Source organism: Motacilla alba, chromosome 1, assembly GCF_015832195.1.
Source record: "Motacilla alba alba isolate MOTALB_02 chromosome 1, Motacilla_alba_V1.0_pri, whole genome shotgun sequence".
NCBI lineage: Eukaryota > Metazoa > Chordata > Aves > Passeriformes > Motacillidae > Motacilla > Motacilla alba.
In genome coordinates this window covers 44,527,119-44,541,102 of record NC_052016.1, presented here as the reverse complement: position 1 = coordinate 44,541,102, position 13,984 = coordinate 44,527,119, and positions in this window count along the sequence as shown.

Genomic DNA, 13,984 nt, shown 5'->3' with positions numbered 1-13,984 from the left:
TGTTCTGTTCTTCATAGCCTGGGAGAAGAGGCTGATCCCCACCTGGCCGCAGCCTCCTTTCAGGCAGTTCTAGAGAGTGATAAGGTTCCCCTTGAGCCTCCTTTTCTCCAGGCTGAGCCCCCAGCTCTCTCAGCTGTTCCTCACAGGACATGCACTCCGGAGCCTTCACCAACTTCATTGCCCTGCTCTGCATACTGAAATGTCCTTCTTGAATTGAGTGGTCCAGAACTGGACACAGGATTCAAGGTTTGATCTTCAAGGTTTGAGTACAGGGGGATGATCACTTCCCTCTCCTGCTGGCCACACTATTACTTATACAGGCCAGGATGCCATTGGCCTTTTTAGCTACCTGGTCACATAGTTCTTTTGATTTACTACAAAGGGCAGTGAGAATGCAGAGCGATGGCTTCCACACTTGGTTTGCCATGGATTTCTCACACTATGCCGTGCCATGCCATCCTCCAAAACCCACACGCTAGAGCTGGCAACACCATCAGGGCAAAGCTGAGGGGGAAGAAATGTAAAAGCCAGTGTTTTAAAAGATACATTTTAAGAAACATTTTACTCCAATACCTAACACACTCTGACAGGCTACAAAGACTCTTCAGAGAGATGTGTGCCCCTGTGAAGGCGGGTTGATTACCATGTATCTCCTAGCCCTGTGTTTCCTTCCATTTTAGGGAGGCACAGCCCCAAAGAGAACGGGTGCACCCAGCTGCCAGTTTGAGGATGAGGCTAAAACTTTGTCTACTTTGCTGGTGTCTTTTTTTCCACCTCTTAAAATTATCACTGTATGATTTTGGAAAAACTTCTCCATTCAGTTCAGTCATCATATCCGGGATGAGCGTGTACCTTTAAGGCAGTGAACAGAGTGGAACTTTGTCTGCAGAGGTGACCTCATCAGCTCTGCGTGGATTTTCATCCTCAGAACTCTTTCTTGGATGCCTGCTAGGGAGACAGCTGATGTTTAACACAAGAAGTCTGAAGCTGTGTTTTACCCATGTCCACATACAGTACCGGCAGTCTGTACTCAGCAGCAGCACAAGGACTGTGCACTCTACATGACTGCTCCTATTGAGCCATGCTACTTGCTGATGCAGACAAAACCTGAACCTAGGATGAATTCCAGACATTGGACTTTGTCTTGCTTCATCTGCAGAACGTATACTGCCAGGAAATCTTGATACAAGAACACTGGAGGGCTACTGCGGAAAGCAGGAGTGTTGCCTTTGAAAAGCAATAATAGAACTTTGAAATCTTCTAAGAGAAGAAGCCCTGCTTATAGTACTCTGAGCAGGGTACTCTGTCACATTGCCAAGTCAAACTCAGATGCCTGACAAGTTGCCATCAGCTTATTGACAGTTGTATAAACCATTCTGGAATCCCCAGCTTTCCCCTATAATATATAGGGAACATAAATTTGGAAATGCACATGGTGGAAGGTTTTACTTCTGCCCTGCAGTTTACTTCCCTTCCCCATCCTGTGCTTTGTGCCTGTATTTGTTACTTCTCCAGTATTCACTGGTGGATGATGAAACCAAGGCAGTGTTAAGTAGGCTGAAGAATGAACATGTCTTCTGGTATTCTTAGAAAGATTAATTTGGCCAAGGCACCTTTGGGCATAAGGCATCTTTGGGAGAGCCCCTGGGTTAGTTAATTGGTTTTTGAAGCACTTGGAAATTAAGTTAATGAAGCACCATGGGACTAGGCACTGAACAAAAATATACCTTAACTCTTGATTAATATTCCAGAAGGATTTAATCAATCCCAGTGGTTTATGGCCACACTTTTTCAAGTGAAACAAGATGGAAAGAAGCAGTGAGGAAATTTGACACGAGAATATTGTTGAAAGTTTGGTATTGTTTAGTACTCTAAAATTAACTGACCTGCGCATACCACTTAAAAGTTCTGAATTACTGCTTTGACATGTTTTATATATAGTTTTTTCAGTGTGCCTGCAGCTTGGGCAGCACATAATGGACTTTGAATATACAATAGCAGCAGCCAAAGGTCATAGAAAAAATTATTCAAGAGTAAATGGCAATTGTGATAAATGTTATACTTGTTCTATACAGGATCATAGAGGTCACTGTGTAGGCAATGCCATTTCACGAAACCAAAATTAGGAAAAGTTAATGTTTCTCCTGTTTCTGTGAAAAATCTTCTACTAATGAAAGTACTAGAAATAATTTTTCTTATCTCTGAGATTCAAGAAATGTATGAAAATTTTTGTGTTTCAATACATCTGCTTGAAGAAACAAACGGGGTTTTGTGATGCAAATTTTAACAATGTTTTGGTTAGGATTATCCACTTCTTTATCATGACACAGTTTTCTTTAGGACCAGTTGCAACCAATGGTAGAAGCTTTACTTGAAGGTGTTAAGGAACCTACTTGAATGGTAAGGTGTTGTTCAAACACAGATACAGTAAGTTCAACTTCTGTGTTACCTTCCTTTTATATACCTACCAAATAACTCTATTCTTTGCTAGCCCTTCAGCATGCAAAAATGTTGTCACAGTAATTTACTGCACATAACACTTGAAATATTTGTGGCGAGGGTTCTTCATATACCTACTAAATGTAAGCTCTGAATTTACTCAGATTTGCGACTTAGGAAAGGGTGGGGACAAGTTGTCTCAGTGACGGTTTTTGCAGTAGCCTTTCATTACTCTGAGTTACAAAGCTGGTTTGACAGATGATTGAGTTAGGAGATTCTAAATTCTTTTGTTTAAGGCAGAAAACAAAGGAGGTGGAAGTGGCTATGTCATTTACAACCCACTGGAGGAAGAGCCAGTTTAGTGTGGAGGTAACACTACCGAGGTGTCTGAGGCCAGCCTTTATAATTTGCCAAAAAAAAGGCGTGTTTGCTTGTAGCTGCCAGTCTTAACTGTGAGAGAGAGGATGAAAAGAAGATGCTTAAATGCATGGAGTTCTGCTGTGGAATTATGTCAGGGCTCAAGAGGAGGCCAGCAAGGAGATATTATGAGGGTCACCCGCTACTGACTGCTCTATAAAGCTGAGAAATGGGTCAAGCCCTTTTTAAACAGCTAGAAGAAGTTTCATGATTACAGGGCCTTCAGCTTGGGAGCACTCAAACAGGCTGCCCAAAGATCTAGCATAAAAAATCTTGGAAGAAGATTTTTTGGAACTTCTCCAAACACCTGGACAAACACCTGGAACTTCTCCAAACACCTGGACAAAGCCCTGTGCCACCTGATCTAACTTGGATCATAGCTCTGTTTTGAGCAGGAGTTCGTCTGAATTGACCTTCTGGGGTCCCTTCTAATGTTTTCCTATGACTCTGTAATTTTAATAGAGAGTTGCTTGTAAATTAATATGCAGACTGCTTTGTAAATATTGAAGTCTGTGTTTCTCATTTGTTTCTCTGTTAAAATTTGAGGAACAGAGAGTAAAATAAAAACACTTGCCTCTTTCCCAGGGTTTATGCAATCATTTCCTTGAAAAAAAACAAAACAAAAAAAACCCCAAAAAACCAAATAAAAAACCCCCAAAACCAACCAACCAAACAAACAAAAAACCAAAAAAACCCAAATTAATGAGTTTCAAGTCTCTATTAGGCTATAGGAACAATCACTAATTAAATTTCAAGTGGTTTGGATAGAAGTTATTGTGATATACTTCATGAGTGAAATAAATTGCATACATCGTTGTAAAATGTAAATAGAAGAGCATGAAATGAAACCTAGAAGACTTTTCACCTGGAAACCTTTTCTTACACTTTATTCTAGCTTCATATTTTCACACAATTTGAAATATTAGTTTCCCACTTTTTATTCACATAGGGCATGCAAATAATAAGTAGGTTTATAACTCATGTTTTCCTTTCCCATACTATATATTCTTCTCATTGTATTTGCATTAGAAAGTACATAGATAAAACTTTGAAGGTGCCTAGAAACCATGCTGCTTTTGATTTTCACAAGTCACTACAGTGCTTCTGAAATATCCTATTCTGCAAGGTGCCACATATGGCTATGTACTGGAAAGAAAATGTGAACTTGCATAATATTTTTCTCCCTACAGGTCCCTGTATAAAGAAGTCAGAATGCTGCATCTGTGTCTACTTAAAGCCCTAAGTAATCCTAGAATCATAGGTTCACAGATTAGTTTGGACTGGAGGTGACCTTTGAAGTCCACCTCATACAACCCCCCTGCCATGGACAGTGATGTCTTCAACTAGACCAGGTTGCTCAGAGCACTTTCCAACCTGTCTTTAATCTATTCAGGCATGGGAGATCCACAACCTTTCTTAAGCAACCTGTTCCAGTGTTTTACCATCCTCATTATAAAGAAATTCTTCCTTATATCTAGTCTGAATCTATTCTCGTTTAGTTTAAAATCATTTCCTTTTGTCCTATCAAAACAGATCCTACTAAAAATTCTGTCCTTATTTCTCTTACCTCCTTGATTTAAATTCAAGTAGTAGTAGTCACTTTTATTACCTGATGCATTTGGTTTGTACCTTGACCCTATGATACGAACTTGGAGATCTGTGGTATTTGCTGTGATAAGATTCCTTCTGCTGTGATTCTGGTGTCTGTCATAAAAAGCAGCAGAGCAGGGCTGTTTTTCTACTGTAATGGGTCACTAATTTTGTCGTCCTTTCCTCTTCTGGGTTCCTTTTGTATCCTCTTTCCTCCTCTCCCAGCTCTTAAAGGTCTCTGAGGGAATCAGTTTTTACAACCTAAAGGAAAGGGTAATGAATTTGTCATTGTAACTACCTATCCAGGTGCACTCTTTTGTTGACTCCTTTCTGTCTTGAATGGTGACACTTGTTACTGTGTTGGAAATAATTGTGCTTTCATCTTCTGGGGCTTCCTACAGGAATGCAGGATCACTAACTTCTACAGAGGTCATAGAAGTAAATATCCATCTATTTTCAGAAGGGAGTTTGGTTTTTCAAATAGTACACATTTTGGGGTAGTACACTGTGAAAGGTGGAAGATGAAGGTACTGTGAGCTAGCATAAAGGCCCATAAAGATCTGTACCACACACAAAGAGAGGAGGAAATTCACAATTGTAACCAGTTGTAACAGGAACCCCAGTGCTGCAAGATGCAAGGATATAAAGCTAAGGGAAGGTGCCATGCTGATTTAAAAGCTTTTCATATTGAATGAAGAGCTTTTGCTGTTACTATTGCTCTAGGCTTCACAACTCAGCTCTCTTCTCTCTTGTACTTGCTGGACTGCTTTTGAATGAATTCTTTAGGTTTCATCACTATGGCACAGAAGAGTATTTATTGCTATCAACTTCACTTTACTGCTGGATTTTTTGTGTTGATTTGGTATGTGGACAAGTCAGAGAAGCTTCATATGTGACAAAACTTGAACCAGGGAGTATCTGTCCCTTTTCTGGCATCAGAATGTTAAATCAGCTCAAGGTGCCCTGTGTTAATGGCGCCGTGAGAACAGAAATGGCCTGTTGTTACTGCAGAGTTGAGTCCACCATGGCTGAATTGCCTTGAATCATTTTACAGCTTCAGAACAAGTTTTTACAGAAATATGCAGAAATTCTTCTGTGTCTGTGTTCAGCTTTTGCCTTCCCAGGACACTGATCTTTCCCATATTGGAAGTACGGCAAGTACATTTTCTTGTTGTTCTTGTGCTGAAGACTGGCGTGCCAATGTGGAAAACAAAGAGGATAAGGCAGAATAATGTATGTATGGAAATTCTCTCAGATGTTAGAGCATAGCTAATATCAAAATCTGTGCCTCTGAGAAATCAATAAACTGAAGTTTAGTCACATTGTAGCTGCCTTAAGATGAGCATCCTGATAATTTTTTGCTTTCCTCAAAGCTGCTCTGGAGTGCTCTGAAGCCTACAAATACTCTAGCTTTTTCATGCTACAGGAGCAAAAGAAAAGAGGGTTTTTTCCTGGTTTTTCTGTTTCTGCTTATTTGCACGGACTTAAATTGTAGTGCCTGTTAAATAACTCTCCTTACTGACGGTGAGCCACAGTTAGCCAGCATGTATTCTTGGAATTTTACAGAATAGTTTTGTTGATGTAATTATCACTGTTGTATGCATTTTGGCTATTTTTCTTCTTCTAGCTGCCTATTCTTTAAGATTTTCTATTGCAGCTGGAAGAGATTTAGTATATGTAGACAGAAGCAAGAAACCATTTCAATTCTGTTGATGAACAAGACATAGTGACTTCAACTTTTAAAAACAAGTTAAAAATAGGCACTGCTGTTATGGACATTTGTGTTTGTTGTGTGATTACATCGTAATGCAAAATATGAAGCTTATTTTTTTAACAGTTTCCTGTTGTGAATTTTATTTTCTCAGAAATGAGAGGCTAATAATTCTCTGTGGAATTTTTGTGGCCAGATGTAAGAAATAAGTACTTGCTCAAGAAGTTTACAGGGTCTATTTCAATTTTTGTCCTATTCAGGATAATTCTGTGGTTGAAGGTTTCATGCTCCTTTATTTCTTTTTATTCTTTTTATTATACAAAGAAATTAGAATACTTGGCCTTAGTAACATTTTTCCTGGATTTTTTTGAAAAACCTTATGTACGATACTTATTTTAATTCTCACAGAGTTTGAAGTGCAGAGTCTTTCTAGCTTATCTGAGGTCATTGTAGTAGACACAAAGTTCTCTAATTTCTCATCCCTGTGTCCTGGCCACAAGACTACAATATTCCAAATCCAGACTTTAGTGTTCCTAGAGTCTACATTCTTCTTTCAGATGATGAGTTAACTAATTCTTTGTATAGGCATCTGCTTTGCTATTGCAAAGGCAAATTGTTTTGACAAAGATAGTCATTTACTGTGTGCATGTAGAAAAATGAAATGCTACCAGAGAAAGTTCCACTTACTGTATCATAATTTCCACTGTCAGTAAAAACTGGGGAGGACTTTCCTTCCCTCCATTTGTCTGCATATTTCAAGCAATGTCTTTCCTTGAGGAATATCCCAGTGGCCTGGGAACTGTCCCCCAAACAGTCACCTAAATACTTGATTGTATGCATGATTTTCAATACTGCATACAAATCTGTAGTGTTGGCCTGAACCACAGCAGTTTTACTCTCTAGTCTTTTTAAAGACTTTTTAAAGAAACCGCACCAGCATGAAATTGGAAAGATACACAAGTAATTCAGACTCCTGAACTTTTTTTGATCGCCATGCGAAGGACAAATTGAAGTGCACTCAACCTCCTGATAAAAAAAGCAATTGGGAGAGCAATAAAAGGATATGCAGCTGTAGAAAAAAATGTGAGCAAAGGACGAGTTCAGATTAAAGACAGAAGCTGAAGAAAGGCAAGGCAAGAAATAAACAACTCTTTAAAAAACCTCTTGTGAAAGTCCTGCAATGTGAGGGGGAAAATGCATTCTCCTGCCCTGACCTCTAAAGAGAAGTCATCAGTTCTCTGAAACTCTATGTGAAAAGGAAGTGCTAACATCTGCTTTTCCATGTTCAGTCAGTGAATTTGATATTGTTTGAAGAAAGAAATTCACTTCAAGAATTCAGTCACGTTGGCTGTCCTACACAGCAGTGTAAGGAAAACCCTCTTCTGCAGAGCCTTTTTATGTTGAAAATGCATCCAGTAGATCTTGAAACAAGCATTAAATTAAAGTGACTGAAATGAGATTCTGGCAGTTTTCAGGGTGAATGAAATTGGTTCTATGGGGTCCACTCCATCCCTCACTCACTACAAGATTACTTCAGTTGAAAATACCTTTTCTTCTTGTCTTGTTAAGAGAAAAAGTAATAATTCCTACGCCTTTGTGATTCAGTTAAAATTACATCTACCTCTGAACCTGCAAGTATGAGGTAAATGAAAACAGTGACTCTGAGGAGACCTGCCATGTCTATCTTTTTGTTTCTTTCTGTGGGAATGGCAGGCACTGGAGATCAGATTCCTTCCATGTCTTAGTCTGTTTTAGTTGCTGAATATTGTTATCATGAAAAAAGATATCTTGACATATGTGAGAAATGCAAACCAAGCACATTTCCTGCACCTCCATGGAAGACTGAAGTGAAAAGATGTATGGCAGTAGGTACATATGATGATAAGTTCAGTATGTCCCATCAGAAGATGATGATGGTCAGCAAAATTGATGGAGACTTTAGGTTTTGTTGCTAAAAGACTACTAAAAATATGCAAGTTGATGAGAACTTACTGGATATTTCTGGATGCTGAGAAGGCACTGTGAAGGTTTGGTACATTTAGCATCCCAATCTACAAATATGATCATTAGAATAAAATTGCATTAGTTTTCCTATGTGGAACATATATGAGATTTCATGTGCTGTATTATTAGTTTGTGTTATAGGGGCACACCTGCATCCTCAGGTGGGACCGGTGCTATGCGTATGTAGGGATGCCTGTGAAACATGGCACTGTAACCATATATATTTGACTGAAGGCTTTACGTGAATATTTTGTCAAAATGTGTAACCATTTCTCCCTCACCTGAAGTGTTTAAATAAAGACAGTCAGACTTACAATATTTCACTGATTCCTTGGAGAAATTGTGTTATCCATTCTGAACCCTCAGGTGAATCCTTCAGGCAGTCCTACAGAAGGGGGTTAAAAAGAAATGTTTCCCATAGCAACTTATTCTTCTTTTGGAACAAGCCAAAGTTATTGAAAAGACAGCATAGAAATAGGAAAGTTGGGGAGAATGAATGCTATTTTGAAAATGTAACTGAAACAGCCTTAAATTTAAAGGGTTTTGATGGGGAAGTGAAAACAAGCAATCTATCCTACATAAGTATTATAGAATTGCATCCTATATTAAACCTCAGTCATTAGACTTCCTCACAATGTGCATATCTTCCTCTCTTCTGGTGCTCTTGGCCTCCTCAATATGAGCATCATACTGGACTTCACAACCAATCAACAACTTCTGTTATTGTCTGACAATACTGTTTAGGACCTAGGGATGTGCCTGCAGAGCTGGTGTTCTGCTAGACAAAGGATGAGGACCATAAGAGAATCTCTTGCTCTTCTATATGCAACTACTTTTTAGAGCTTTTTATAGCAAGTCTTTTTAGAGCTAGACTTCAGAGCAAAAGTTACATGAAGGATAGGGAGGGAGAAGTCAACAATTGACTATTTCTGTAAGCAAAAGGTTAAATAGGAGAATTAAACTCCTGACAACTTGTATATGTAAATAACAACTCTTGGAATATCTCGTACTAACCCCTAAATGTTACTAACCCCTTATGTTTCTAACTCCTTAATAAAAGAAACTGATAATACACACATATTCTTTTAAAATGCAGTTCTAAAAAGCATGATCGAGAGATGGAAGTATTTATTTTCCTTATGTAATTTTTACATTTACCCACCAGATGGCAGCCACAGACTGCCCACTGATTGGGCACCTACTCGCCTCCTATTCATATAACATCAATGACCCGAGACCATAGTCTGACAAGAGCTGCTTTGCTTTCAAGGAAGTCAGCAAAAATAAATACAACTCTAAATTGAGCAGTTGAGTTTTTCTGATTTCCAGTTATGCTTGCTTTATATAATTGCACCTGCAGCATTTACCATTTGGGAAAGTGAGGAATCGGGCCTTATATGTGTGCAAAGGTGTGCCTATGTAATGCATTTAAATCAAAGGAATAAATCCATTTTTTGAGGCTTACATTCACCTTACAGCTCTTTTTCTGGTCTGGTCAGGTCCGGTCAGGTTCTCAGCTTGTAGAGAGAGACAATGTTACACATTCAATCAATGTACCTTGGCTAAGCTCATGAAAACAATAGCCCCAGTTTGACAGCATTTGGTGACATGCAGCCCAGTGACTGCACTGACACTTGATCAATCTCATGCATTCAATGTGAGAGGCTCTGGTCAGACTTTTTGATACTCATGCATTCTTTCCTGCTTTTTATGCCTTCTTTCATTCCCTGTCATGCCTACTGTGTGGGAGATATGGCAGTACACTGGAGCTTACTTGGAGTATTCGTCCTTTGAGGAACCTGCTAGGATCTCATCTCCTTGTTTCAGCCCAGTCTTCCACTCCTTTATACCACTGTTAAAAAAATACCGTAGTTCTCCCACTCTCACATCATCAGGAGCAAAAAAATTGAAGTCTGACTTAGGTGCTATGAAAGCAGATGCCTAATTTTTTCAGAGATGATTGCCAGCATTTTGCAGAGATGTAATTGTGCTGGACTGGACCCTGTGCAAACTTGTCATGGGATGGGACTTTGTTAGAAGGTTTGCTGACTAAATAGTGTGGAAGAGCTATCACCAGAATGAGTAGGGACATGTCCAAGCTCACAGAGTTGATGAAGACAGAGCCAAGAGAGATCCCAGGTATTCTGGGACCCTAGCACTATAGCATTCACTCTACAAGCAATATCACTTAAGCTTACTGTTTTCTGAAGCTCTCAGAACTGATTTTAATTTTATGTAGTGGCTACTTAATTAGAAATCACTGTCCAAGGAGGACACAAGAATAGCAACGGGCAAACTGATTTTTCCTGAGAGCTGACAGATGTGTGCTTTGTGTTTGGCTTTTATTTTGCCTGTGTGCAGAGAGGTTTTCTGAGCCAGCAGGGCTTGGGAGACATAGAAAACCCCAGAATTTTAATACTCTTCCTGCTCCACTGATAAGCTGCTCCACTGGATAATTTAAGTGAGCAGCCAGGGAGGGATCATACAGAACAGAGATGAGCACTAAAAAAAATGAGGCCTGGTGACTAAAATGACATTTCTGTCTTTCCAGAGAAAAATCTCTCCATATTAGTATAGTTTCTCTGGATTCAAGGAAGGGCAGCAAATGACTCTCTATCCAATTGGACTTTGGCCAGCCTTGACAGTTATTTTCTAAGAGGATTTTTTGTATTTTTATTTATCTTTGAACACCTTTCATCCTTAAAAGAAAAAAAAAGAAGCCAGCCCTCAAACGAAGCCTAAATCCAAAAGGAAAAGTTGCATAGCTGAGTGGACGACAAGAAATAATGTTAGAACTTCCCCAAAACTGCCTTTTAATCTAGAATGGTGCAGGGTAGGAGGTGTATGTCTTTTGTCTATGGAAAAGAAAAAAATGAAACTTTTTGCATGGTTGGGGTGTGATAATAACTGGGGAATCTTACACTTGTGTAGGCTGAGGAAATAAGAAGCCAAGTAAAATAAATTTAATTTCTTCAGTCCCCAAGTTATGTGGTTGAATAAAGGGAAGGTTTCCTCCCTTCTGCAAAACTACTTTTTCACAGAAAAACCTAATTACCCACCAGCATAACATCCTGGTCCCCAGCAAGCTCCTGGCTCAGCAGACTCTAGTGCATCTCCAGGCTGACGGAAATCATGGCACATACAAGCTCAAATGGAAAAGTGTACGAGAGTATTGAGATCAAAATATCTCATAGTAGGCCAGTGTGCTATTTAACAGGATCCTGTTGGACTGTAAATCTGTGGGTGAAGTGCAATGCCACAGGCTCTTCTCTTGCTCTGTTGACCTGATAGAGAGAAGCAGCGTGGTGGTGGGATGCAGCTCAGGCCAGCCAGCTGCAGCCAACACATTCGGTCAGTGAGCAGAAGGAAGCTGTGATGCCACACCTTGATGTACCTGGGAGGGAGCACAAAGTAAGGGCCACTTGCATGGGTCCCTTGTGTCCTCTCTCTTTCACGGTGACTGAAAGAGAAGACAAAAAACTGAGGCAGGATGTGTCTTGGTTCTATGAGCAGCTATTCCAGTTTTCTTATCCTTGGTTTTGATCTGAGAACTGGTCTTCAAAAGCTAATAGCAAATAGCTATGAAGTTGATCTCTAACTAGCTGTTTGTCTCAGTTCTACCTTAAACAGCAGCCTATACATTTGAAAGGCTGAACAGATGAGAAATCACAGGCCCACTTCTTTCCTTCCCACACGTTTCATTTGCTGGTAGCTTTTCTGAAAAGCTTTGCCATTGACTGCTTCCTGACCTACTTTATTTCACACGTGTAGACCAGGAAGGTTTTCAGCAGCTACTGATCATCCTCTTCTGGAAAGTAAAGCTGGCAATACTATTTTTATTTTCATCTTAGGAAAAAAGAATGTTACTCATCCCCTAAGGCAAGGTCATTATTTGCCTTCAGTTTAGGTAATGTGAAAGAACATGCCTATTAGAGCTTTTGCTTTGGATTTTAACTGCCAGTTCTTCAGTAAAACAAAAGATGCCACATCCTTCAGGATGTTTTGAGACCAGCAGGGACACCCCAACCTGTTGGTGCCTTTTTGTTTCCAGTCTTGGAGGTCAGGTGATGGGTCTTGCATAGCTAAGCTACTGTTCACTTCTCTTGGAGCTTTTGAGACTTCCTTAAAAAAAAAAAAAAGACACCAACAAACAAACACAAAAGCAATTTCACTCAGCTAAAAGTATAAAACTGATACTTGTTGCTGTGAAATAATGTAATGATTCTTAATTAAAAAATGGTTTTATTTAACTTAGTATTGGACTAGAGTAAAACCTGCCATCCTAGAATATATATTGTATAATTTATAGATCTCTTCACTTGCAGTACACAGATACACAGAAAAAAACCAAACACATTATATTACTGTTATTTAAGAGCAACACAGACTGTAGAACCTTGCAGAAACTTTAAATTACTTGCCAGTATGTCCTCATGCTGCAAAACCAGAGTAATGCTACTTTTTAAAATGCATTTGAAGTTATGGAATACTGTGGAATACTTTTATTATAAAAATCCTTGAAATTGCCAACTGCTTTGGCTGGGGGTGGAAGATATTTTTTCTTCCTTTTTTTTTTGGTTAGATAAAGTACCGTTGCAAACTTCTTAATCTGTATTTTACTGGGATGTTGGGATACTTCCTCCATTTGTAAATGGAGTCATCAGTAAAGAATGATGCTATGGTGCTTTGCCAGCCAGCCACTTTTAACAGGAAAAATGTTTGTGAAGCTCAGTTTGGCTGTTGGCCCTTGTCTTGATCCTACTGCTTCAGGAACTGGTTGTGCAGGAGACTCAGCTCTTGGACCTTTTTGACATGTTCATGCTCCATGGCAACAGAAGAGCTGGTTGATTATTTCTAACAGATGTTATACAGGAGGAAATTCCATCTTGCACATTTGGTTTTTTTAGAATAGAAACATCTTGACATATTATTATTGCAGAAGTTATCTGTTTATATTGCAGTGAGAAAAGTTGGTAGTACTCCTGAGATGACATGAAAATACTTGTGTCTTTACAGCTCCATCCACTGTATCTGTTGCAATATATGCCCGTATGTCTTTGCCTGTTTCTAATATGCCACACTGGAATGCATTTTGGGGAAGAGTGTTATTTGACAACTGCAATAGAAATCTATGTTAATTACTTATTGCAATATTGCAATAAGTAATTGCAATATTTTAATTTGAGGGAAATTACTTATTGCAATATTTTAATTTGAGGGAAATAAATCACCTTACCTTGCTGTTGTTCATTTGATTTTGCAGACAGGCATTGGAGTCTACTTTTGGAAATTCATTCTTTTTGAGGTGTGTGAAGGTTCACACCTGAGTGCCTGAGACCTCCGGCTCTGACTTGTCAACTGGAAAATGTTCCCTTCTGTTATTTTTAGGACTTTTCTATAAAATTCAACAGAACACACTCAATTTTATTCAGATTTCAATTTCATTCACATAAACATATAAAGCAGTCTTTAAATGAAAAATATTACAGTGAAACAGGTCTTGGTTTTCCCTCATTTGTACTCCTACTATTATGTAGAAGACAGTAAAGCAAAGAGAGAAAGTGATCAAGCTAGAAAAAAACAGACCACTTGGAACAAAGGGAGGAGGCAGAAAATGAGATGGGCATAGCTGAAAGAATTGAAAGCTGTTGAACAGCCTAGATCAACTTGAGGTTAGGTAGTCAGATTCACTGCCTTGAATTTCTCCCCAAAATAATTTGGGACGTGTTTTTGTTAAAAGACTGCAGTAATTTCTTGGTGTCTTATCTCAAAGAAAGCATTGCAGTGTTTCAGACCAATGGTCTCTGTGCCATTCTGTACGTC